Here is a 26,307-nt window from a genome sequence, read left to right on the forward strand (position 1 = left end):
TGTTTAAGTCTATAAACACTAAGGAGAAAGCTGAGGTTTTTTTGTTTTTTTTTGTTTGTTTCTTTTGTTTTGTTTTGCTTTCCAATAGTATTTTGACATTGTTATCATTATAACAAAAACAGCATGGAGGTTGAAGTTTTCCATGTTTTCTGTCCTTTTTCTAATGGTTACACAAATATGCAACAGTATTTTACACAGTCAGGTTTTGTAAGATGTGATTTTTTTATCCCTATAGCTTTATTTTTTATTTTTATTTCCACAACTTTCGGGACACAAGTGGTTTTTGTTACATGGATGAATTATATAGCACTGAATTCTGAGATTTCAGTACATCTGTCACTCAAACAGTGAACACGGTACCTAATGTGTAGTTTTTTATCCCTAGCTCCCCTCCTACCCTCCCACTTCTTAGTCTCTGAAGTCCATTATATCACTCTGTATGCTTTTACATACTCATAGCTTAGCTCCCACTTATAAGTGAGAACATATGGGTTTTTGGTTTTCCACTCCTGTGTTACTTCACTTACAATAATGGCCTCCAGCTCCATCCAAGTTGCTGCAAAAGACAATATTTTGTTCCTTTTAATGGTTGAATAGTTTTCCATGGTGTATACATACCACTTTTTCTCTATCCACTCATTACTTGATGGGCACTTAGGTGGTTCCACATCTTTGCAATTGTGAATTGTGCTGTGCTGTTCATGCTCATTCTTATGTGCTTATAAAAATATTAAACTTCCATTGTCCAAGATCTTTTGAAAGTAGAAAGATAAATTTCTAATCTGTCCAACCCACCTTCCTATGCAAAATGTAGATGATGCAATTGCTATTGTTAATCCTTCTTTCAGTAATCTAGGAAGAATATACTCAGTGTTAAAATAAATTCTCAGCCAAGATTTAACCCTATCAAAGACTTTGAAAATGGGAAATGACAGAAATTGCTGTCATGAAGTTTGGGGCTTGCTTGTCACAACATGACAAACCTGCCTCTGTCCTAATGTCTTTCTTCACAGTCACCTTCTCAGGTCACCTTCCCTGAGTGCCCTACTTAACCTCACAGCTCATTCCCTGGCTGCCTCCATCCCACCTCCCAACTTTAACTTTCTCCTTAGAACTTTTCACCATCTGAAATATGTTTACTTAATAGATTTGTTATCTCTCCCCAACTACTAGAATTAGGTTCTATAAGAGCAGATATATCATCTGTTTACTTTAGAATCTCCCAGAACTGGCACACAATTACTGCATTATTTTAAAAGGCTCATGGTTCAAGGAAATGGCTCCAGTAATTTTTTTATTATTATTATTTTTGAGACAGAGTCTTCCTCTGTCACCCAGGCAGGAGTGCAGGGGTGTGATCAGGACCCACTGCAGCCTTTAACTCCTGAGCCCAAGTAATCCCCTGCTTCGGCCTCCCAATGTGCCAGGATTACAGGAGTGAGCCACCATGCTCAGCCACTCCAGCAATTTTTTTTCTCTTACATTTTTCAAATCCCTTCTATATTATTTCCATCCATATACAACATATGCCACTTATATTTAAATTCAATATGTTCCAACGTAACACACACCACACACACTTCTGACCTTACATCCTTCTATAGCTATAATACTTCTTTATTTTTCTACTTCTTATCCAATAAAATTATTTAACAGATTTGTCTACATTTATTATCTACAAGTCCTTTTACCACCTTCAGTGTCATGCCTATTTTAATAGCCATTTTTAATATCCTGTACTCCTTTAGTGGTCTTGTATGTTATCTTACTATTTCAAACCCTGCTTCCTTGCTGTGGTCTTCTCACAACAGCCAAAGCAGCACTGGTGTGCCCTTAGAAACAGAAGTCAAATTTCTAACGTTATTTTATCTAATCCTAAATAAAATCAAACTATCTTCTCTTTCGTGGCTTAAATATTTTGGCCACCCATTTATCACCGTGGTTGAAACAAGCAAGCAGCCACGGGGACTTAGAAGCTGACAGGCTTAGAACACAAGAAGCATAGATGGCTAGTGAAATAAAAAGTCAGCTTAGAACAGAAAACAACTAACTGCAAAATTTAGCTTTTGCTTAGCCAGAAAAGTCCCCAGTCTCAAGCAGCTACGCAATTACAAAGGCTTGCCTTTAAAGTCACCTTTCCACATTTTAATGCTAAAGATCATGCTGAGGGGCAGATATTTAAGATACTAATAATACATGGCTAGCATGAAAAAGCGTGTTAAACCACAGCACATGCTCCAGAAACACCCCTCTACATGCTCTGATGGTAGTTTCCCTCACTTTCCCTTACTCTAGAGCCCCATAAAAGAAACCCACCCCCTAACTTTCCAGAGCAGCCCACTTCCTTTTTGGAGCTTGCTCCCTTGTGTGCACAGCTTTAATAAATACTTTCTTCTTACTCGTTCATGTTGTGATTTCTCTTGATTTTTATCCTGGGGGATCACAAGGGCCCACAGGCAATAGTAAAAATGGCTACCCCTTTCTAGGCCCATTGGATTCATTTGCAATTTTTCAGACAAGTTTTTTTTCCCCACTTCAAGATACATGTTATTTCCTTTCCCTCTGCCAAGTAAATACTCCTATGTCTTTCACTTCATTCAGGGCTCTGTTCAAATGTGATTATATCAAAAGATTTTCTCTGAATACTTGATATAATATAACATCTTCCTCCCACACACACTATCTGTTTATTTCTCTTCATTCTGCTTTAATTTTTCTTCAAATAATCACTGACTGATTTGTTTGCTGTCTGTATTCCCCTAATGGAATACTAGATTATAGATTATAAACTGCATAAAAACAAAAAGTCTCTCCCTGCCCTCCCAGTTCCTCTCCAGTTTCATAATGGACATTCAGTAATTAGTTATTGGATAAACAAAAGGCTATAGAATAATTATTTCTGCTAAATTTCTTTGAACAAATCAGATGAATGTAAATGTACAACCCGTAGACAGATAAATACTTTATTTGTTTTTCTAGCTGTCTCCCTCCTTATCTATGTGGTGTCCTTGTTTATCTTCCTGGGTTTTGGAAGATTGAATTCTACTATGGGTTTAGTCTCCTTATATTCTTTTATTTCAGGCTTCTCTTTTATCCTGCATTGCTGAATTTACTCATACCCTTCTGGTTAATATCCTTTTCAGACTTCAGCTACTTAAAGAGAAAACATAATTATTTTAGGCATTATCTTCTATTTAGTTGCTTACCATATGCCAATGACTCTAAAAACAATATTCCTAGCTCATAGTTCTTTTCTGACTCCAGACCTATCTATCCATTAAATATTTCTATTTGACTTTCTGAAGGCTGCCTCAAATTAAACACACATGACAATCACAGCCATCCCTTGGCCCCCCAAACCCTCTAATTCTCCTCCAGTGATCAAAATCTCAATAAATATAATTCGTCTAAGTGAGAGTGGAAACTATAAATCTTTCAATTTAAATTTTACCAACTAAAGATGTATCAATTTTGTTGTCTTCTCTCCTACAGTTTTCTTTTCAACATAACACCTTTTAAATGTATCAGTACATAATCTCCAATATGGACTTCCCATAGCCTCCCTGCCAATCTCCAATTTGTTTGTAACTCTGCAATCATATATGCTTATTTTATTTTTTCAATACAGACCGAAATATTTAGAATGACCTGCAATGATTCTCATGATCAGACCCCCACCCAGTGTTGACATTGCTACTGGGTAGCATGTTCTCAAGAAACTATAAAGCATCAGCACCAAAAATACACTGTTTAAGTAGCTATATTTCCAAAAATACATATATAAAACTAGTCTTTCAATGATAATTAAAACTGTATGAATCATTTCATTTATGAATTGGTATATTTTATATTTATATTTTAGAAGATCAGATATTATAATATTTCCAAAGCTTAGGCTCTCCAAAGTTCTTAATGCAAATCTGTATCTCTATTTCTGTTTTTTTTTTTTTAAACCCCTGTCCAACCACACTGGTTTTCTTTCGCTACTGAACAGTCAACGTATGCAATATTTGCCTTAACGTATACACACCTACTATTCTCTCTGTCCAAATCCTTTATCTCCCCCAACCTGTTATACCTATTTGCTAGTAAATGATGCAAATCATAAACTGTCAACTGAAGTCACTTCTGTAGGTTACGCCTTTTTGACATCCAAAGGATGATTCAAGTTCCTCTCTTAAGTACTCTAAACTTTAGAGTCTAAAGGGATATAGCATATAGTTGGGTCTGTAATTGTACTGTTATTTCTTTAATAATTTAATTAATCTCAATTTCTCCAATTAGATTGTAAACTCCATGAAAGCATGTCACTGTAGTTGGTGCTTCATATTTGTGGCACAAGTAAATAGACCTTATTGGAAAAAGATAATGAATTTGATATGACTTCTCCAGTTACAGATTCTTTTAAACTTTTAAGGTTAACTACTGAGTTTATTAAACCTTTCTTTGTCCTCTGTCAATATGTTAACACAGGTAATGCTCTGCCTCCTTGAACACAGATAAATTCTCCAGGGCATAATTTATTCCTGCTCTGCCAGCTGAAATACAGTCTATGACCTTCTCTTTCCCCTAGTGACTTGGACATTTATTTAGTCATTTATGGTTATTTAAGTGCCAGATTATATTATTCTCTATATTTGCCCCACAGGACACTGCCAAAGGTACTTCAGGATCACATTTCTAAAGGAATGGTGGCAGCATTACAAAATTATGAGAAATTATGAGAAAGCACATTGCAAGTATCTCATTTCTACTGTTTCTACATGAAACCATTTCTAATAGAAAACAAAATGGCATCAAAAACTAGACTTCTGTCTAAGTAAAAATATATTTTTATTTAAACAAAATGCAGCACTTTATTTCAAAAGTACAGGAAAAAACTAATTTATATTTTGATTCTCTAATACACAATATGAAGTTTCTTTGTACCATTCTGTAATCTTCAGTGACAATTATTGTGGAATATAATAAATAAAATATAAAACAACAGAAAAATATATAAAAATCTAATGAAAATATTCTTAAATCTTGGCACTTTTCTGATTATTCAAATGGCTTAAATTGTCTTAACATTAAAATAATTGATATACACAGAATACCGAACTAAATTTGTTTTTTATTGTTGCTGAAATATCTAATAACATATCAATGCAATGTAGTAGTACTCGACATAAATTAAGGTAAAACCTTACCTGTATATAACGATTAATTGGTAAGAATTTTCTCTTTATAGACATAGGCTTTAAGCAAATGTTATTAGTGAAAATAGATGCGGCTTATAATAGCTTTCTAGGAAACAAACAAGACCTTAAAGGAATCTTTCCACTCAGCTCATGCACCCCCATTGTGTTACAAATGAAAAAGGGAGCTCTTGAGAGGTTAAGAGGGCACACAAATCTCTGGTTAGTGTTCTCTAATGCTGCAGACAGGATGGATGGGCATGGGAGTGCAGTAATGAGAACCAGCAGGACCTGACCCACTGTAATTGTGGTTTTATAATTCACTAGGGCAGAGAGCCTGGAAACCAGTCAGAACTGATTTCTCACTGGTTTGTTTGTTGTATGATGTTTGTTCCCACTTAAATGGCAAATAATAAAAATGGCAAATTTTTTTTTTAAAAAAACCTTTTTTTGTGTTTACTTACTAATGAAGTTTTAGTTACACTTAAGAAATTAGGAGAAGAAAAGATAACTTTATTATTTATAACTTTACAGAACTTCTATGTTGTGTAGTGTATTATTCATTTCTTTCAATAAATAATTTTTATTGAATACATAACACAGAAATTAGTAATTAATTTCTAATAACCATTTTGTATTTGATTTTAACAAATGGGTATGAATTCATACTAAGGACCACACACCCTGAGACAAAATAAAACTATAACATTCTGATTAGTCAGGATTTATATTATTATCCAAATTTTCCAAAAAGAAGTGAGGCTCTTCAGAATGAAATGGTCTGCCAAAGGTTGCACTGCTAGAAAGTAGCATAAATAACAGAAAAACCCAGAATGTCATAAGTGATTATGATGTGCATTGTATTATGTGGTATGTTATCATCAAAATATAAGAAATTCCACAAAAACTGTAGGAAGATAAATGTGATAGGCAGCCTCTAAATGGCCATCTAAAATCCTTGCCTCTTGGTATTCACATCTTGTGTTATCTCTTCCTCTTAAGTGTGAGGTGGACATATTGCTTCTCTTATAATGACTAGAATGTGGAAGAAGTAATGAGATGTCATTTCAGATATTAGGTTATAAAAAGACTGTGGCTTCAATCTTGGGTGCTCATTCCCAAATCCCTCTCTGGCTTGTTCACGCTTAGGAAAGCCAGTTGCTATGTTGTGAGCTGCTCTGAGCAAATGCTAACATGGCAAGCTGCTGAGGGAGGCTCTGGCCAAAGTCAGTGAGGAACTGAGGTTCTCAGTTTTCCAGGCTGTGAGACACTAGAACCTTCCAACAACTACGAGTGAGCTTGGAAGCAGATCTTCCTTTAGTTGAGCTGCAAAATGTACCAACTGACAGCTTGACTAAACCTAATGAGAGACCCTAAGACAGAAGCACTTTGTTAAGGCGAACCCACATTGCTGAATCAGTGAAACAGTGAGATAATGTTTGTTCCATAATGCCAATAAGTTTGGGAATAATTAATTATGCAACAGTAGAAAACTAAAATAAATTAATTTCATTCTACATAAACTCCTTAAACTATATATATAAGTATTTATACCATAAAATATGAATTGCTATACTAGTAACCAGAAAAATATGTCTTTGTGTATTTTTAAAAGTTATCAAAAAGGAGACATTGTTATTATATTTACAGGTAAGTCAAAATATTGCCAGTTATGTATATGTATGTGTGTGTGTATGTGTGTGTGCTTGGATCTTCTTAAAAATAGTCACAATCTTGTAAAGCAAATATAAGAAAGCTTAAGTCTTTCAGAATTCAAAAAACATTAACATTTTTTCTTGCTAATAAGGACTCAATTCCATAAATTCTCATATTCTCATAAACAACACAATGCTCATGAGACTTGGTTCCCAAATATATGGTAGACAAGAGGATCAGAGAAACCCACCCATTAAAGAAATCTTGAATGACTGAGCTAGATAAAATGTAGAATTTTTGAAAGCTAGATTCCCAGGAGGTAAGCAAATCTTGAAGCTTGCTGTAGTCCTAGGAACAAGGGCCCATTCTCAGAGGTCTAACAGCTAACATAAGATGGGGTCTTCATTGTAAATGTTTCACTAAAATGATGACCTCTGAAGACATTCAGTGAAGATAAACACCTGTGCAGTTTGCTATGATTCAGGCATTCAAAACACTTGGATAGGAACAATACCTACGAAGGCAAGGGAATTGCCTAGTTTAGTTAAGTACCATTGATAGCCCATAGAGGAATAATAAGAAACTAAGATGTGAGGGACAGTGTGAAAACAGAGAAATGTGAGAAACAGAGGGCCTTTTGGTGACAGCTCACAAGGCAGCAGTTGTCTCCTGCAGAAACAGAGCTGTTGCAGCTCAGCTCCAGATCCAATATCTGACAGTTATAGTTGCAGATCTCCAGGCTTCAGCCTAGGGAGTCTATTATGCTCTCATGAGTGCCCTGGTGGAGAACACCTAAAATTGTAAAATCTACAATGGATATATTATGAAAGTTAAGCAAATCTAACCAATGATTATGTTCCCAAGGTGGTCCCAGAGGACACACCATCCACCAATACCACCAGTAATTGGCTATGAGAGGCATACCAGCATCATAAGTCCAATAGTCGCTCACTCTTCAGAGGGCTGGGGTTGATGGTTGTAGACATGGCCACAGATCTGGTCATATTAATATCAGAAGAGGTATGGAGCCCTAAAATCATAGAGGTCAAGCTTTGATACATTACCTCTGGAAGTCAGAGAACACAATTACTCTAACAAGCAATGTTGGAGTGGCAGCCAAACAGTACTAAGCTGTAAGAAATTGCAGAGATGGTTAGTAAAGCACGGGGCCAGAGAGTATAGTTTACAAATGTGCTGCTGAACATCTAGAGCCAGAAAAAGGTAAGAATGTGGAATCAGAATACCAGGTGGTTTGCTGCCCCAAAATCATAATCTCTTGTTCGGTTCAGAAACATAATTAAGTAATATCCAGCTTTTGCCCAGCTGTATTTCAGAATTGCTCTCATGTTTCCCATTTCTGAACAGGAATAGCTATGGTTGTCTTCCTATGCTTGTTCTACTATGGTATCTGGGGAGTAGAGAGAAAATAACCTGTCTCTTTAGCTTCACAGATTTATATATCAAGAGAAACTACCCAAGGAGACTCATCCACACTTGGACAAGATTTAGACAATGAGATTCTGGACCGTGAGCAGATGAGATAAGACTTTTGAGGATGTTGGGAGGAGGTGAATGTATTTTGTGCATGGAAAGGATGTGAACAGCTAGAGGTCAGAACGTGGACTACCATGAAAGGCTCTAACATGACCCCAAATTTTACTTTTATCTGATGGTCACAACTTGTGTAATCCTCTCCACTGGAGTGTGCAAAGAACTCATAATGGTTACCTTGCTTCTAACTAACATAATAAATACTTCAGTGATTACATTCATAAGATTATAAAGTGTCTTGCAGGCAACCTCTTTCTTTTTTGCAGGATTTGCTGAAGGCAGCTACTATGTTTTGACCTGTCTTAGGGAGACACCAACATGAGAAGAGAATGAAGGAGGCCTCCCTTCAAAAGCCAGCAAGAAAAAGAGATTCTCAGGAATTTAAACAACAAAGAAAGAAGTTTACCAACTATCACATGTGCTTGGAAGTGGAGCCTTGCTCAATTAAGCTTTGAGATAAGACAACAGCCCAGGCTAACACCTTGTTTGCAGCCTTTCGAGACCTGAAATAAGGTACTGGTGCAGAGGACGCAGCTAAGCTATGCCCCCACCCCGACCCACAGAAACCATGAAATTACATGTATTTTCCAAGCCACTAAGTTGTTGGTAATATTGTACACAGTAATAGGAAAGTAATGAAATAGGTGTTCATATTTTTTTCTAATATTTACTCTTAAAATATTACACACTAAAGAAAACTTTTGATATGAATGCTACATTTTTAAGTTTTTAAGGTTTTCTAAAAATATACAAGACATTTTGTCTAAAGTAAAATCAGAGGATAAGTGAAAGGAGATTTCTCTATTGATCATTACCAAGAGGTTAGCATCTTGGTAAATATTTTAAATATTTGAGCTAAAAAATATACAAATTGTCTTTTAGGAGAATTTGTGGTTTTGCTTGGGGTATTTTTGTTTGTTTGATTTTTTTTGTTTTTTTTTTTTTTTAAATCAGTACTGTCTTCAAAACAAATTCATGTGCTTCTTAGGAAAACCTTGCATAACTCTGACCAATTACCCCAAAGCAGTGATTCGTTCTTTGTACACCTTTAGGTGGAGAAGTCTGGAATGCCAATGGTATAAAGATGAAATCGAGATGTGTTAAAAGGATTGCATGAAACTTCCTTAAGTAAAAATGATGCACGAAACAGCCATATTTATATTTATATTTTGGATAGCTGTATTTGCTTGCAACATTTTCTTAGTGATCCTGTTTGTGTTTTAGACCCACTTGTCTCCATTTACCTGTGAGCCCCATCCCTAGAAGCAGACATCCAAAGCCCCAGAAAAGATGGGCTTATTTCCTGCTCTGTCCCAAGGGCAAAGCTTCCGAGGAGAAGAAGAGCAGTTCATTGTGATGAAGTAGCTGCTGCGCTTGATTGTTACTAGGCAAAAATATCGTTTCAATATTGTCCTGTTATCTAATAAACTTCTCATGGAAAAGGAGACTGAGGTGCCAACTTTATTTTTCAAAAATATTGTAAGAAAAGCCCCACATGGCTCTGAAGGGGATGTGATACCCAAGACACAAGAGCTGTAATTCACTTCCATAGATTACATAAAATAAGTAATTTTTTTTCTGTATCATCAATACCTAAAATAATGCTTGACAGATAAGAGACACTGAATATATATTTACTGGATACAGGAGTAAACTGAAGGGACCAGAACAAATATCTAACCCTTCAGCACACGCATTTATAGCAGCCACACCAAGGATATTGTTTGGACAAAAATGTAGTGCCTTCGAGTCTCCACTAAGTCTCTTTTCAAACCACTCTATATAAACAAACAATCCTATTAAAAATAAATGCAGTCAGGCACAGTGGCTCATGCCTGTTATCCCAGCACTTTGGGATGCCAAAGCAAGAGGGTCACGTGAGGCCAGGAGTTCAAGACCAGCCTGGGCAGCATGGCAAAAACCTGTCTCTACTGAAAATACAAAATTAGCCAGGTGTGGTGGCATGCACCTGTAGCCTCAGCCATTTGGGAGGCTGAGGCACGAGAATCACTTGAACCCAGAAGGCAGAGGATGCAGTGAGCTGAGATGCTGCCACTGCACTCCAGCCTGGGCAACAGAGTGAGACTCTGTCTCAAAAAATAATAATGAAATAAAAATAAATAAATAAATGCATTTACAAGATAAATCTTGTCATATTTTCTTCTAACCAACTCCCTAAACACCTCTCATACAGAAAGACCTAACCAGCCACTCTGTCACTTTGTGGGGGCTTTAATGCACCTTATATTATAGTATCCTATCTTTAGAATGCAGGCCTTTAAACCATGATAAGGAAGCTGATGAAACCTATTTAGAATAAGGTACTTGTTAATTAATATATTATACTTTCCAGTACAAGAAACAATTTTACCAGAGGGCTAGCCAGAGAAGTCAATGTTTAAAATATAAATACAAGTTTACTGAAAGTAAAATTTCAAATATCAATAAAAGACTGAGGGAAGGGGATTTTGATACTTGTCTACCCAGTCACACAATTGCGTAATGCTTTGTGTAAGGAAAAAAATTGTTAAAATATAACAAAGAATATACTTGAAACTTCTCGAGAATTTACATTTTGAGGAAGAAGTGAAATAGGAAAATGAAATAAACGGAAACATCTTTACATGACATCCAAGCATATCTTGCTATATTGTGCTTCATTTTATTGTGCTTCCCAGATATGGTGCTTTTTACAAATTGCAGGTTTGCGGCAACGTTGCATCAAGCAAGTCTGTTGGCATGCTTTTTCCAATGGCATATGCACACTTCATGCCTCTGTGTCAAATTTTCATAAATTCTTGAGTTTTTTCAAGCTTTATTAGATGTGTTATAGTGACTTGTAGCTAATGATCTTTAAGTTAGTATTTATAATTGTGTTAGGGGTACCATGAACTATGTCCATATAAGTCCACAAACTTAATCAATAATGTGTGTTCTGACTCCTCCACTGACTGTTTCCCCATCTCTCTCCTCATGCCTCTCTATTCCCTGAGACACAACAATATTGAAATTAGACCCACAATGGCCTCTAAGTATTTAAGTGAAAGGAAGAGTAGTATGTCTCTCATTTTAAATCAAAAGCTAAAAAATGATTAAACTTAGTGAGGAAGTCATGTCAAAAACCAAGACAGAGTAAAAGCTAGGCCCCTTGTACCAAACAGCAGAGTTGTGGATGTAAAGAAAAATTTCTTGAAGGGAATTAAAAATGCTACTCCAGTGAACACATGAGTGATAAGAAAGCTAAAAAGCCCTATTTTTAGTATGCAGAAAGTTTTAGTGGTCTGGACAGACAATGAAACCAGCCACAACATGCCCTTAAACCAAAGCATAATCCAGATCAAGATCCAAAATCTTTTCTGTTTTATGAAGGTGAAGAGAAGTGAGGAAGCTGCAGAGAAAAGTTGAAAGCTAGCAGAGGTTGGTTCATGAAATTTAATGAAAAAAAGCCATCTTCAAAACGTAAAAGTATAAAGTGAAGCAGGAAGTATTGATTAGAAACTGCCATAAGTTATCTAGAAGATACGGCTAAGATCATTGAGGAAGGTGGCAAAACACACACACAAAAAGATTTGCAATGTAGATGAAACAGTTTTCCACTGGAAGAAGATACCATCTAGGATTTTCATAACTAGAGAGGAAAAGTCAATGACTGGCTTCAAAGCATCAAAAGACAAGCTGACTTTTGTTAGGGACTAATGCAGCTGATGGATGACTTTCAGTTGAAGCCATTGTTCTTACCATTCTGAAAATCCAAGGGCGCATACAAAATATGCTACATCTGCTCTGTTTGTGATCTATAAATGAAACAAAAGTCTACATGGCAGCACATCTGTTTACAGCATGGCTTATAGAATAATTTAAGCCGACAGTTGAGACCAACTGCTCAGAAAAAAATTATTTCAATATATTACTACTCATTGGCAATGCATCTAAGTCACCCCAAGGACCCTGATGGAGATGTACAGGGAGATTAATGTTGTTTTCATGCCTGCTAACACAACATCCATTCTGAAGCTCACTGATCAAGGAGTCGCTTTGACTTTCAAGTCTTATTATTCAAGAAATACATTTTGTAAGGCTAAGGCTTCAGTGGATAGTGATTCCTCTGATGGATCTGGGCAAAATAAATTGAAAACCTTCTGGAAAGCATTTATCATGTCAGATGTCATTAAGAACATTTGTGTTTCATTGGAGAAGGTAGCAATATCAATATTAACAAGGGTTTGGAAGAGGTTGATTCCAACTTTTAGAGATGACTTTGAGGAATTCAAGATTTCAGTGGAGAAAGTAAATGGAAATGTGTTAGAAATAGCAAGAAAGCCAGAATCAGAAGTGAAGCCTGAAGCTGTGGCTGAACTGCCACAATCTCATGATAAAACTTGAATGAGGAGTTGCTTCTTATGCATGAGCAAAGAAAGTTATTTGAGATAAAATTCACCCCTGGTAAAGGTGCTATGAACATTTTTGGAATGACAACAAAGGATTTTGAATATTCCATAAAGTTAGTTAATAAAGCAGATGCAAATTTAGAGAGTATTGACTCTAATTTTGAAAGAATTTCTACTATGGGTAAAATGCTATCCAACAACATTGTGCTGGAAGAACTCTTTCATGAAAAAAAACAGTAAACTGATGAAGCAAATTTCATTGTTGTCTTACTTTGAGACATTTCCACAGCCACTTCAGCCTTCAGTAACCACCACTCTAATCAGTCAGCAGCCACATCATCAAGGCAAGACCCTTTACGAGCAAAACGATTATGACTCTCTGAAGCTTGTATGATTATTTGTATTTTTTGCAATAAACTATTTTTTAATTAACAAGTGTACTTTTTTTGTTAGATACAATGTTATTTCACATTAAATAAACTAGAGTATAGTGTAAACACAAGTTTTATATGTATTGGGAGACCAAAAAAAAAATGTGTGACTTGTTTTATTGTGATATTTGCTTTAATGTGGTACTCTGGTACTGAACCTACAACATCTCCAGGGTATGCCTGTGGTAGCAGAAAAAAAATTGAGATAAATGATAGGAGATGGGTGGATGCAATGTAAAGGCAAGTTGGTGTATTATATGAAATAGAGAAGGATAGTGGTTTTTCAGACATCAAGATGTCAGATGAAAGTTCACTTGATACTGATCTGAGCAGGAATAGTCACTTATTCAGGTTAGCTGGGAGAAAATAGCCATAAATAATGAAGAATCAGCTGCTAGAAAATTGTGGTAGTAATAGCTCAAAAAATGTACTTTCTCTAGAAAGTGATGAGTAGCTAGAAATCTCATTAGGTATCATTATTTCATTAAAAACTGTCATCTCCTTCTTTGATATTTTATTCCACCAATATTAAATTATGAATTATTTAATGATTTCCATTTAATATATCTTATCACAAAAAAGTTTGTCTAGTTTGTGCTTTCTCCCATTTTCATGAATATAAAGCTCAGAATTGTTTTAGCAAATAATGCTACAGCTAAAATAAATATTGCAATAATGCATAAACCATAATGCTATAAAATATTTTTATTCATGCCCATGGTTTTTATTTTTTAAAAAAATAGTTACTCATACTGCCATTTTATGCACTTGTCCCCTTTTTATCTTACTCATTTGAGGTTACAGGGAACTGGCTTGACCACTTTATATTGTTGATGAGGTCACTAACCTTCTCCCCATTGGCCAATTTGGCATTACATGAAAGATTACATAAGGTCAAAAGGTAAACCTATAACCAATAAGCAACAGGAAAGGCTCTTGAGCACTGTGGTTACAAATTATGTGCTACGTAACACGCTTATAGATGTGTTATGCCCTAGAAAAAAAGCTTTCTGTTGGTCCTGAAAGGCAAGAAAAGAAAAGACAGAAATTTGAACATAAGGAATATCACAAAGGGTGAAAGACAATATTATTTTAAAAATATCATTCACACTCCAGACGTGTGATATTTCAGAGAGTTTGGGATCAATTTAAATAACAAAAATTCAGTCTCTTAGTAAAGAATCCTCAGTGACTTGTTTTTTTCTCCCCTTAATACCGCCTATTTTATGTCCTGTATATTCGCATGTACTACACTTAAAATAATATGATTCATAGGCTGAAGTGGAGAGGACATTAATTAATGCCTAGAGATTTCAAATGCATATGGAAACAAGAATCTTTTTGTCATTGAAACTTTTCCACTGGAAAGGCAGGAATTAAAGAATTTGTGGAGAAAATAAAGATCTTACACATGTTATGGCTTAAGACCTTTATTTTACAAAGAAAAACATTAAAGTCCAGAGAATTTAAAGGATTTGTATTGAATAGAGTACATTGATAAACTAGATCTCAGTTCAGTGATATTGTTTAGCAGTAATATTCTAATCAAAAGCTGATAAGCACTCTGTTAAAGGTACCAATCTTGCAAGTGTGGAAGTTGCAGAATCCCTGCTATAAATTGCCAAATGCTATTGCAGTAACAAGAATGGTAACATTTCCCTAGAAGAACTTCTCAGTTGTGATTGGGTATTGTTGCTAGTTTCCTGCCTCTAAGGCCCTATCAGGTTTCCATAAAATATTCAATGTCATTTACCAAATCTCTGCTTGTTTTTTTTTTGTGACTAAGTTCAATGAACCATATAATCATTGCTTATTTTTTTAATTTTTACTATTAGATAACTATGCCTCACATTGTAAAGAATAAAAGATGTAGACAGTTAATGATTCTTGGGCACATAAACTCTACCAAAATATATAATACATAAATTACTGGAAATTAAGAATATTATGTTAAGGGTTGTAAAAAATGAGGAAAGTAAAAAATGATGCTTTAAGAATTAAAGAAAAGAGAGTATGTTAACATGAGTGGTAGTTCTTAAAATTTAATGTGGCATTGCATTTCTCTGAAATTTTCATGGAGAGTGAAGATTTCTGGGCTCCATTTACAACTAGAGATCATAATACTTTTATGTGTATTGGGTGGGACTCAGGAATTTACATTTGTATTAAGACTCCGGGTGATTCTGATGAAGCTGGTACCTTAACTCCACCTATTAAAAACAATAAGGAGTCAGATAAATTTTAGGAAGAATATTATTATTAGAAATCATGCTTCTCAGTTTTTTCAAAGTGTTCTTTGATGACCTTAATGTCCCATTTGCTTTTGTCTTTTCTAAATGTTGCATGATTTATGTTTCTAGGTATGATATGGTATCATCATAAAGAAAGTAATAAAATGATACTAGATATCTCATGGAAACCTAGCAGGGCCTTAGAGCCAAGTGTTACAAAATTAAAGGATAGCTAGAATCCCAAAGAATAGAATCATATCAACCTAGGCAATATCATATTCATATAATAACAGTCTCATTATCTATCTTTACATTTCTTTTTGCCTAACTCAATGCTAGTCCAACTCCTACTTAACCGTTTGCATTAGGCCATGCTTACACTGCTATAAAGAAATACCTGAGATTGCAAAATTTATTAAAAAAAGAGGTTTAATTTGCTCACAGTTCTGCACACTTTACAGAAAGCATGATGCCTCAGGAAGCTTCCAATCATGATGGAAGATGAAGGGGAAGTAGGCATCTCACATGGTGAAAGCAGGTGCGAGAGAGTGGGAGGAGGTGCCACACACTTTTAAACCAGATCAAATGTGAAGTTACTCATCACCAGGGGATGGCATTAAGCCATTCATGAGGGATATACCTTCTTGATCCAGATCCTGGTTCTGACCTTGCACCAGGCCCCACTTGAACTCTGGGGATTACATTTCAATATGGGACTTGGTGGGAATACAGTTCTAAAACATATCACCTTTTTTTTTTTTTGGTCTGCCAGTATAGGCCAGATTATAAAGCAATGAAATCAAACACCCAAGTCTCAATGGTTTAATTATGTAGAAGATTTATTCCTTACTCATGCTACAAATCAAGTGTAAATCAAAGGAGGGTGCTGATGAATCGATGCTGATGGGGCAGCCACTTCATGAAATGGCAGTGGCCTGATTCTAAATATTCTGCCCAAATGTTTCCCTCCTCCCCCTAAAACAAGTCACATGCTACCCTGGCTTCAAATGGGCAGAAATATGGAATTTTACTATATTCTCAGAAAAAAGAGAGGAAGCATATTTGTGAACAGCCTGTCAAAAAGATTATTGCAAAGTCTCTTAATTGATCTTTCTGACTCTAAGTTCCTCCTTTAAAATCCATTCTGTAACCTATGGACACATGAATCCACTTAAAGCAACACTGACTACTTTGTTCTTTCCCAGAAAACTTCAAAGCACCTCATTGTCTATTTAATATGATACAAAATTATTAGAATGATAGTTGAAGCCCTCTACATCATTGCCTCTTACATGACACCAACTCAATGTCTAGCACTTACCTTACATGAAACCTGTAATTCAATAAATGTGCACTATTAACTAGTCCTCAACATGGTTTTTGTTTGAGGAGTAATCAATAGTACAAATATCATTTATTGTCAAACAATAAACATGGTTATTACTAACTCCATTTCTTCACTTACGTTTCCGGGAACCTGGATTTAGAATTAACTAACACTGATTAAGTAGAGAATATATTAGATAAATTTCTTCTATAGTAATTATTTTGTCCTCATACCTACTCATCAATCTACTAGCAATTCTTTAATCTCCATATTAAATAAAGCTTTCTTTAAGAAGCCTTCCCAGAGGTTCAAAATTAGCTCTGATTCTAATTTTGTCATAATCTTCAAGGTCTTTGCATAAAGTTTTATTTTAATAACATATACTCTGCCTTTAGATATCAATATTTGGCTACATATCTAATCTTCAGATGAAAAATACAAACTTTTCTGGGTTTAGATGGAATTGCTTTTAAGTCATCTTTCATACAGCACTGTGTAAATAATGGCACTTACTAAAAAAGTGTTTAATTGAATTGTCAAAATAATTTATATAACAGCATCTGAGCACCAACTAATGACCAATTTCACCTTGGAAATTAGTTTGTGCTTTTGAAATTATTATTTTATGATTTGGGAATTCATTAAAGCATTGTTACAGGGTGATCATTAACATTTTCCCCATATAATCAAATATGTAAGCTGGTAAATATAATTCTGAGTAGAAACACACACACAGATGGAGGTCTAATGATGTATGATTTTCATTTTTATTTAGATTTCTGAGTTTGTTAGGGAGTGATATAGAACTGAGGGTACATTTAGCATAGTTCTCTCAGGTTTGGTAAGTAGGACTCTCATTTGCAGCCTATCTGAAAAATTCTTCATTTGGGTTTCAAAATAGTCATTGGCTGTGCTGCCAACAAAAGGAAAAGACAGTGCGGTCAGCCACCAGATGGTAAATTATTTCAACTCAACGTCACATTTATTCATAACATTCAGGTTATCACATAAAGCAAAAATGGCTACAGTGGATTTTATTTTACTGCTTATAAGGAGCTCCTCTGTTTTTTGAGGATTATATTTTTCCCTTGGTGTATTTTAAGCGTACTTTATCACTTAAAAGGCTTTCTGCAGCTCATTCAAAGCACTTGCCATTCCCCCCTTTCAGGCACCTATTACTGAGATTATCACTGGTAATAGCAGTCAGATTAATGTATAATTCTCACATGTGTAATAGAACAAATAAGATAGACTCAGAATTTGAGGGTCATGCTGTTCTCGAGTTTATGGTATGATTTTTTTTTTCCTCTCCCTGAAGTGTGATGCCTACCTTTACAGAAGGAACACTACTCAGTTTTCATTGAATGGAGGGGTTTTTCTGTCAAGGAGATTTAGACATCTCAGAACTCATATAAAATTTTACATTCTCTTAAGAAATTGAATAGTAATTTTATTGTATTACCTTAAAAGAAAGTGAGTAAATAATGGTTGGTTTTATGTCATACAGATGTTAATTTGTATATAGAAACTATATACTAGTGATGAATTCCTGTTAACCCAATTATGTTATCTACAGCAGCATCCAATATAGGTAAGCAATATTCATTACCAGGCCAAGAGTAGATGTGATAGAACCAGAGCTAGAGTTATGCTTACAGATGAGATAAAAGAGAGAAATAAATACTATAAGAGATGTGAAAGTGCTGACAGACCCCTCATTTTTTTTTTCTCCTGCAAAAGTCCTTCTTCATCCACATTGAAATTTTCTCTTCCTTATGCCCTGCTAGGCTCCAGTAGCCACCAGTCCCAAGCAGGCCTGCCTGATTTGTTTAAACTGGAAGGAAAAATATATGCAGATCTTCTCTGGGGTTGAAAATTTGATAGTTCCCTGATGTTCAGCCTGGTTGAATAAGCAAATAAGCTGTGAGAGAGAATAAAACTCACAAAAAGAAGTAAAGATGAGAAACAAAGTGCTGGCAGCATCTGAGTTGCTGAATCCCGTTTTTCTTAAGATTCAGCTGTATTCTTCTTTCCTTCACATGGTTTGATTGCAAACTATTCTGTGGATTATATGAGCCAATTAATTTACCTTTTGCTCAAGCTACTTACAGTATTTACAGACAATGACTCAGAATAAGGAGCTTTTGAACAAGGTGTAACTGAGTGGGACTGGAGGAAGCTGGACGGGACTAAAAACTGACACAATATCACTTGATATGAGCACCAATGCTTAAGAATTAACTAAATATCATGTTTGCATCAACCTAATAAACTGTAATGAGCATAATAATAAAGAGAAAGGAGAGTGTGATGGGTTGGATTATTTGTTAGTCATACTCCACCTCTTTTGGGGGATGAACTATATAGATCCCTACCCTACTGCTTTGGCCAACTCAATGTTCATGGCTATGTTGTGATCAGAGATTTTGACCTGTTCTCTTTTGTTCCTTAGAATCATCAAGAGAAGGTTATGTTCTGTATATCTTACTTGTCCATGAGCAATATAAAAACAATTGGAACTGATTTGAAATCAACTCAAAAGCAGAAGTTGAACTAGTCCAACAAACATGCAGACCATTGGAGAGAAAAATAAATATTGATTGTTGTAAGCTACTGTGTTTTGAGGTGGTTGGTTACACAGCCCTTATTTTGGCAATAGCTGACTAATACACATGGTTAATACAATAAAGAAATTAAAAGCAAAGCAGGCGCTAGTATGAGTGACAGACAACAGAAAAAGAACCAAAAGAGAGGATGAAAAACATGGGAAACCAAAAACAATTGCAAATAAAAAGCAAATGAGGCAAGTTGAAATATAATGAGCGGTAGAATAAAAGAAAAGATAAAATGTCAGTAAGTAAATCCAGCAGACTGATAATTATAGGAGTAGAAGAAGCAGGCAGATTACAATGTACAGAAAAAAAACTGAAATGTGTGATAGAGACACAGGATTTTATACCTAGAGGGAAACGTAGGAGCCAGAGAAATTAATGTTTACAGTAAAAGCACATGGGGTGAGCTAAAAATACCTTAGAAATACTATATATTAGGTGCACAATTGAAGAAAAGTGAGAAGCACACGATATACTGGGAAAAAAATATGTTATGATTGGTATCAAATAGTTTAATTATCGTTACCTAATTTTCTTTCATTTCTTGGGATTCTGATCCTTCAAATTATCTTGAACTCACACCTACAATAAATACTCAGAGTTTTTAGAGAACATCCTACTCAAACAAAATAGGCTAAACAATAATAGAATGTGTAGACTTTATTGAGAACACTCAAGACATTTGCATTGATGATTTAATGATTATGTAACCTTGAGAGTTATAATTTCAAAATTTCATCTTGCAAATTAAATTTTCTCTATTTGAAAGAAAAATATTTTCCTAGCATAATAAAGGGGGAAAAAGGAAGGAAGGAAGGAAGAAAGGAGAAGAAACCAGATCCATACTGGTCAATGGTCAGAGAGTCCATGCTGATTTATGAAACTTATGAATCCAAAGTCACTTTTGTTTTGGTCTGTAAGTGCAGACTTGATTAAAGTATTGATTTCTTGGATTTGTCTCCATAAACAGAATAGAAAAGTAAAGCTAATGGTATTTAGGCCCTCTCTTTTCTGCCTCTGTTTTAAAGGAAATAGCCTACAAAGATATTAAGTGCCTAGTTTTTATGAAATAGATTTTAGGAAAAGAACTGGTAAGAAGCTCCTTCTGTTTTGATGAACAGCAGTGGGAATGTGTATATGGAGCTGTGGTACGATAGTGTTTTTTAGCTCAGCACACAATGTTGGACTACTGGGGCACATATTACAGTCACATGTATGCAATTCTAACCAAAGTTTAATTAGTTTGGCTTTTGTAGGTTAAAAAAGAGGGAATCTATATAGTTAAATCAGAGTGTAGAAAGAGCTAATAGCATTGTACTGACTATATCAAGAGGAAGATCCTTCCACAATAAGTCCAGGAGAGCCTTCCACAGTAACTCCAGGGAAGTAATTTTCATATATATCTCTTTCTTTGTTATCCATCCATCCAATACCTAGGCTAGTCTTCTTAGTGCCAATTGTTTAAAGTTCTTTGTCAAGAGAACCAAGAAGATAGACTAAAAGAATTTTTCAAAATAATATAATGTTTTACTATTTTAAAAATTATTTTTTGCATTCATTTTATTTCCAGATTCTTTAAGAAAATAATTGCACATTTTGGGGTGGAGCCAAGATGGCCAAATAGGAACAGCTCCTGTCTACAGCTCCCAGTGTGAGCAACACAGAAGATGGGTGATTTCTGCATTTCCAGCTGAGGTACCGGGTTCATTGCACTGGGGATTGTCGGACAGTGGGTGCAGGACAGTGGGTGTAGCTCACCGAGCATGAGCCGAAGCAGGGTGAGGCATCACCTCACCCGGGAAGCACAAGGGGTCAGGGAATTCCCTTTCCTAGCCAAGGAAAGGGGTGACAGATGGCACCTGAAAAATCAGGTCACTCCCACCCTCATACTGAGCTTTTCCAATGATCATAGCAAACAGCACACCAGGAGATTATATCCTGCACATGGCTCAGAGAGTCCTATGCCCACGGAACCTCACTCATTGCTAACACAGCAGTCTGAGGTCAAACTGCAAGGCGGCAGTGAGACTGGGGGAGGGGCGCCTGCCATTGCCGAGGCTTGAGTAGGTAAACAAAGCAGCCAGGAAATTCGAACTGGGTGGAGCCCACTGCAGCTCAAGGAGGCCTGCCTGCTTCTATAGACTCCACCTCTGGGGGCAGGGCATAGCCAAACAAAAGGCAGCAGAAACCTCTGCAGGCTTAAATGTCCCTGTCTGACAGCTTTGAAGAGAGTAGTGGTTCTCCCAGCATGCAGCTTGAGATCTGAGAACGGACAGACTGCCTCCTCAAGTGGGTCCCTGACCCCCAAGTAGCCTAACTGGGAGGCAACACCCAGTAGGGGCAGACTGACACCTCACATGGCCGGATACTCCTCTGAGACAAAATTTCCAGACGAATGATCAGGCAGCAACATTTGCTGTTCACCAATATCTGCTGTTCTGCAGCCTCCACTGCTGATACCCAGGCAAACAGGGTCTGGAGTGGACCTCCAGCAAACTCCAACAGACCTGTAGCTGAGGGTCCTGACTGTTAGAAGGAAAACTAACAAACATAAAGGACATCCACACCAAAATCAATCTGTACATCACCATCATCAAAGACCAAAGGTAGATAAAACCACAAAGATGGGGAAAAAACAGAGCAGAAAAACGGGAAACTCTAAAAATCAGAGTGCCTCTCCTCCTCCAAAGGAACACAGCTCCTCAACAGCAACAGAAAAAAGCTGGACAGATAATGACTTTGATGAGTTGAGAGAAGAAGGCTTCTGAAAATCAAACCACTCTGAGCTAAAGGAGGAAGTTCAAACCCATGGCAAATAAGTTAAAAACCTTGAAAAAAGATTAGATGAATGGCTGACTAGAATAACCAATGCAGAGAAGTCCTTAAAGGACCTAATGGAGCTGAAAACCATGGCATGAGAACTACATGATGAATGCACAAGCCTTGGTAGCCGATTTAATCAACTGGAAGAAAGGGTATCAGTGATGGAAGATCAAATGAATAAAATGAAGTGAGAAGAGAAGTTTAGAGAAAAAAGAATAAAAATAAATGAACAAAGCCTCCAAGAAATATGGGACTATGTGAAAAGACCAAATCTATGTCTGATTGATGTACCTGAAAGTGACGGGGAGAAGGGAACCAAATTGGAAAACACTCTGCAGGATATTATCCAGGAGAACTTCCCCAATCTAGCAAGGCAGGCCAACATTCAAATTCAGGAAATACAGAGAACGCCACAAAGATACTCCTAGAGAAGAGCAACTCCAAAACACATAATTGTCAGATTCACCAAAGTTGAAATGAAGGAAAAAATGTTAAGGGCACCCAGAGAGAAAGGTCGGGTTACCCACAAAGGGAAGCCCATCAGACTAACAGCTGATCTCTCGGCAGAAACTCTACAAGCCAGAAGACAGTGGGGGCCAATATTCAAAATTCTTAAAGAAAAGAATTTTCAACCCAGAATTTCATATCCAGCCAAATGAAGCTTCATAAGTGAAGGAGAAATAAAACACTTTACAGACAAGCAAATGCTGAGGGGTTTTGTCACCACCAGGCCAGTCCTAAAAGAGCTCCTGAAGGAAGCACTAAACATGGAAAGGAACAACCAGTACCAGCCACTGCAAAAACATGCTAAATTGTAAAGACCATTGATGCTAGGAAGAAACTGCATCAACTAACGAGGAAAACAACAAGCTAACATCATAATGACAGGATCAAATTCACATATAACAATATTAACCTTAAATGTAAATGGACTAAATGCTCCAATTAAAAGGCATAGACGGGCAAATTGGATAAAGAGTCAAGACCCATCAGTGTGCTATATTCAGGAAACTCATCTCACATGCAGAGACACAAATAGGCTCAAAATAAAGGGATGGAGGAAGATCTACCAATCAAATGCAAAACAAAAAAAGGCAAGGGTTACGATCCTAGTCTCTGATAAAACAGAGTTTAAACCAACAAAGATCAAAAGAGACAAAGAAGGCCATTACATAATGGTAAAGGAGAGCTAACTATCAACAAGAAGAGCTAACTATCCTAAATATATATGCACCCAATACAGGAGCACCCAGATTCATAAAGCAAGTCCTTAGAGACCTACAAAGAGACTTAGACTCCCACACAGTAATAATGGGAGACTTTAGCACCCCACTGTCAACAATAGACAGATGAACAAGATAGAAAGTTAACAAGGATATCCAGGAATTGAACTCAGCTCTGCACCAAGTGGACCTAATAGAAATCTACAGAACTCTCCACCCCAAATCAACAGAATATACATTCTTTTCAGCACCACACCACACCTATTCCAAAATTGACCACATACTTGGAAGTAAAGCACTCCTCAGCAAATGTAAAAGAACAGAAATTATAACAAACTGTCTCTCAGACCACAGTGCAATCAAACTACAACTCAGAATTAAGAAACTCACTCAAAACTGCTCAACTACATGGAAACTGAACGACCTGCTCCTGAATAATTACTGGGTACACAACAAAATGAAGGCAGAAATAAAGATATTCTTTAAAACAAACAAGAACAAAGACACAACATACCAGAATCCCTGGGAAACATTCAAAGCAGAGTGTAGAAGGAAATTTATAGCACTAAATGCCCACAAGAGAAAGCAGGAAAGATCTAAAATTGACACCCTAACATCACAATTAAAAGAACTATAGAAGCAAGAGCAAACACATTCAAAAGCTAGCAGAAGGCAAGAAATAACTAAGATCAGAGCAGAACTGAAGGAAATAGAGACACAAAAAACCCTTCAAAAAATCAATGCATCAAGGAGCTGGTTTTTTGAAAAGAACAACAAAATTGATAGACCGCTAGCAAGACTAATAAAGAAGAAAAGAGAGAAGAATCAAATAGAAGTAATAAAAAATGATAAAGGGGATATCACCACTGATCCCACAGAAATACAAACTACCATCAGAGAATACTACAAACACCTCTATGCAAATAAATTAGAAAATCTGGAAGAAATGGATAAATTCCTCGACACATACACCCTCCCAAGACTAAACAAGGAAGAAGTTGAATCTCTGAATAGACCAATAACAGGCTCTGAAATTGAGGCAATAATTAATAGCTTACCAACCAAAAAAAGTCCAGGACCAGAAGGATTCACAGCTGAATTCTACCAGAGGTACAAGGAGGAGCTGGTACCACTCCTTCTGAAATTACTCCAATCAATAGAAAAAGAGGGAATCCTCCCTAACTCATTTTATGAGGCCAGCATCATCCTGATACCAAAGCCAGGCAGAGACACAACAAAAAAATAGAATTTTAGACCAATATCTCTGATGAACATCAATGCAAAAATCCTCAGAAAAATACTGGCAAACTGAATCCAGCAGCACATCAAAAAGCTTATCCACCATGATCAAGTGGGCTTCATCCCTGGAATGCAAGGCTGGTTCAACATACACAAATCAATAAATGTAATCCAGCATATAAACAGAACCAAAGACAAAAACCACATGATTATCTCAATAGATGCAGAAAAGGCCTTTGACAAAGTTGAACAACACTTCGTGCTAAAAACTCTCAATAAATTAGGTATTGAAGGGATGTATCTTAAAATAATAAGAGCTATCTATGACAAACCCACAGCCAATATCATACTGAATGGGCAAAAACTGGAAGCATTCCCTTTGAAAACTGGCACAAAACAAGGATACCCTCTCTCACCACTCCTATTCAACATAGTGTTGGAAGTTCTGGCCATGGCAATCAGGCAGGAGAAGGAAATAAAAGGTATTCAATTAGGAAATGAGGAAGTTGAATTGTCCCTGTTCGCAGATGACATGATTGTATATTTAGAAAACCCCATTGTCTCAGCCCAAAATCTACTTAAGCTGATAAGCAACTTTAGCAAAGTCTTGGGTTACAAAATCAATGTGCAAAAATCACAAGCATTCTTATACACCAACAACAGACAAACAGAGAGCCAAATCATGAGTGAACTCCCATTCACAATTGCTTCTAAGAGAATAAAATACCTAGGAATACAACTTACAAGGGATGTGAAGGACCTCTTCAAGGAGAACTACAAACCACTGCTCAAGGAAATAAAAGAGGATACAAACAAATGGAAGAACATTCCATGCTCATGGATAGGAAGAATCAATATCATGAAAATGGCCATACTGCCCAAGGTAATTTATAGATTCAATGCCATCCCCATCAAGCTACCAATGACTTTTTTCACAGAATTGGAAAAAACTACTTTAAAGTTCATATGGAACCAAAAAAGAGCCCACATTGCCAAGTCAATTCTAAGCCAAAAGAACAAAGCTGGAGGCATCACACTACCTGACTTCAAACTATACTACAAGGCTACAGTAACCAAAACAGCATGGTACTGGTACCAAAACAGAGATATAGACCAATGGGACGGAACAGAGGCCTCAGAAATAATACCACACATCTACAACTATCTGATCTTTGACAAACCTGACAAAAACAAGCAATGGGGAAAGGATTCCCTATTTAATAAATGGTGCTGGGAAAACTGGCTAGCCATATGTAGAAAGCTGAATCTGGATCCCTTCCTTACATCTTATACAAAAATTAATTCAAGATGGACTAAAGACTTACATGTTAGACCTAAAACCATAAAAACCCTAGAAGAAAACCTAGGCAATACCATTCAGGACATAGGCATGGGCAAGGACTTCATGTCTAAAACACCAAAAGCAATTGCAACAAAAGCCAAAATTGACAAATGGGATCTAATTAAACTAAAGAGCTTCTGCACAGTAAAAGAAACTGAGAGGTGACAGCATGCTGGCAGTCCTCAGAGCCCTCGCTTGCTCTCGGCACCTCCCCTGCCTGGGCTCCCACTTTGGTGGCATTTGAGGAGCCCTTCAGCCTCCCCACGGCACTGTGGGAGCCCCTTTCTGGGCTGGCCAAGGCTGG

General features: G+C 36.4%; 1 pseudogene; it reads right to left on the reverse strand.

The window, feature by feature from the left end:
• Positions 1–509: 509 nt before the first annotated feature.
• The window catches only part of LOC101136174 (THAP domain-containing protein 3-like), a 167,339-nt pseudogene continuing 141,541 nt past the window's right edge, over positions 510–26,307 (reverse strand).

The sequence above is a fragment of the Gorilla gorilla genome, chromosome 1 (genome assembly GCF_029281585.2).
Source record: "Gorilla gorilla gorilla isolate KB3781 chromosome 1, NHGRI_mGorGor1-v2.1_pri, whole genome shotgun sequence".
Taxonomy (NCBI): Eukaryota; Metazoa; Chordata; class Mammalia; order Primates; family Hominidae; genus Gorilla; species Gorilla gorilla.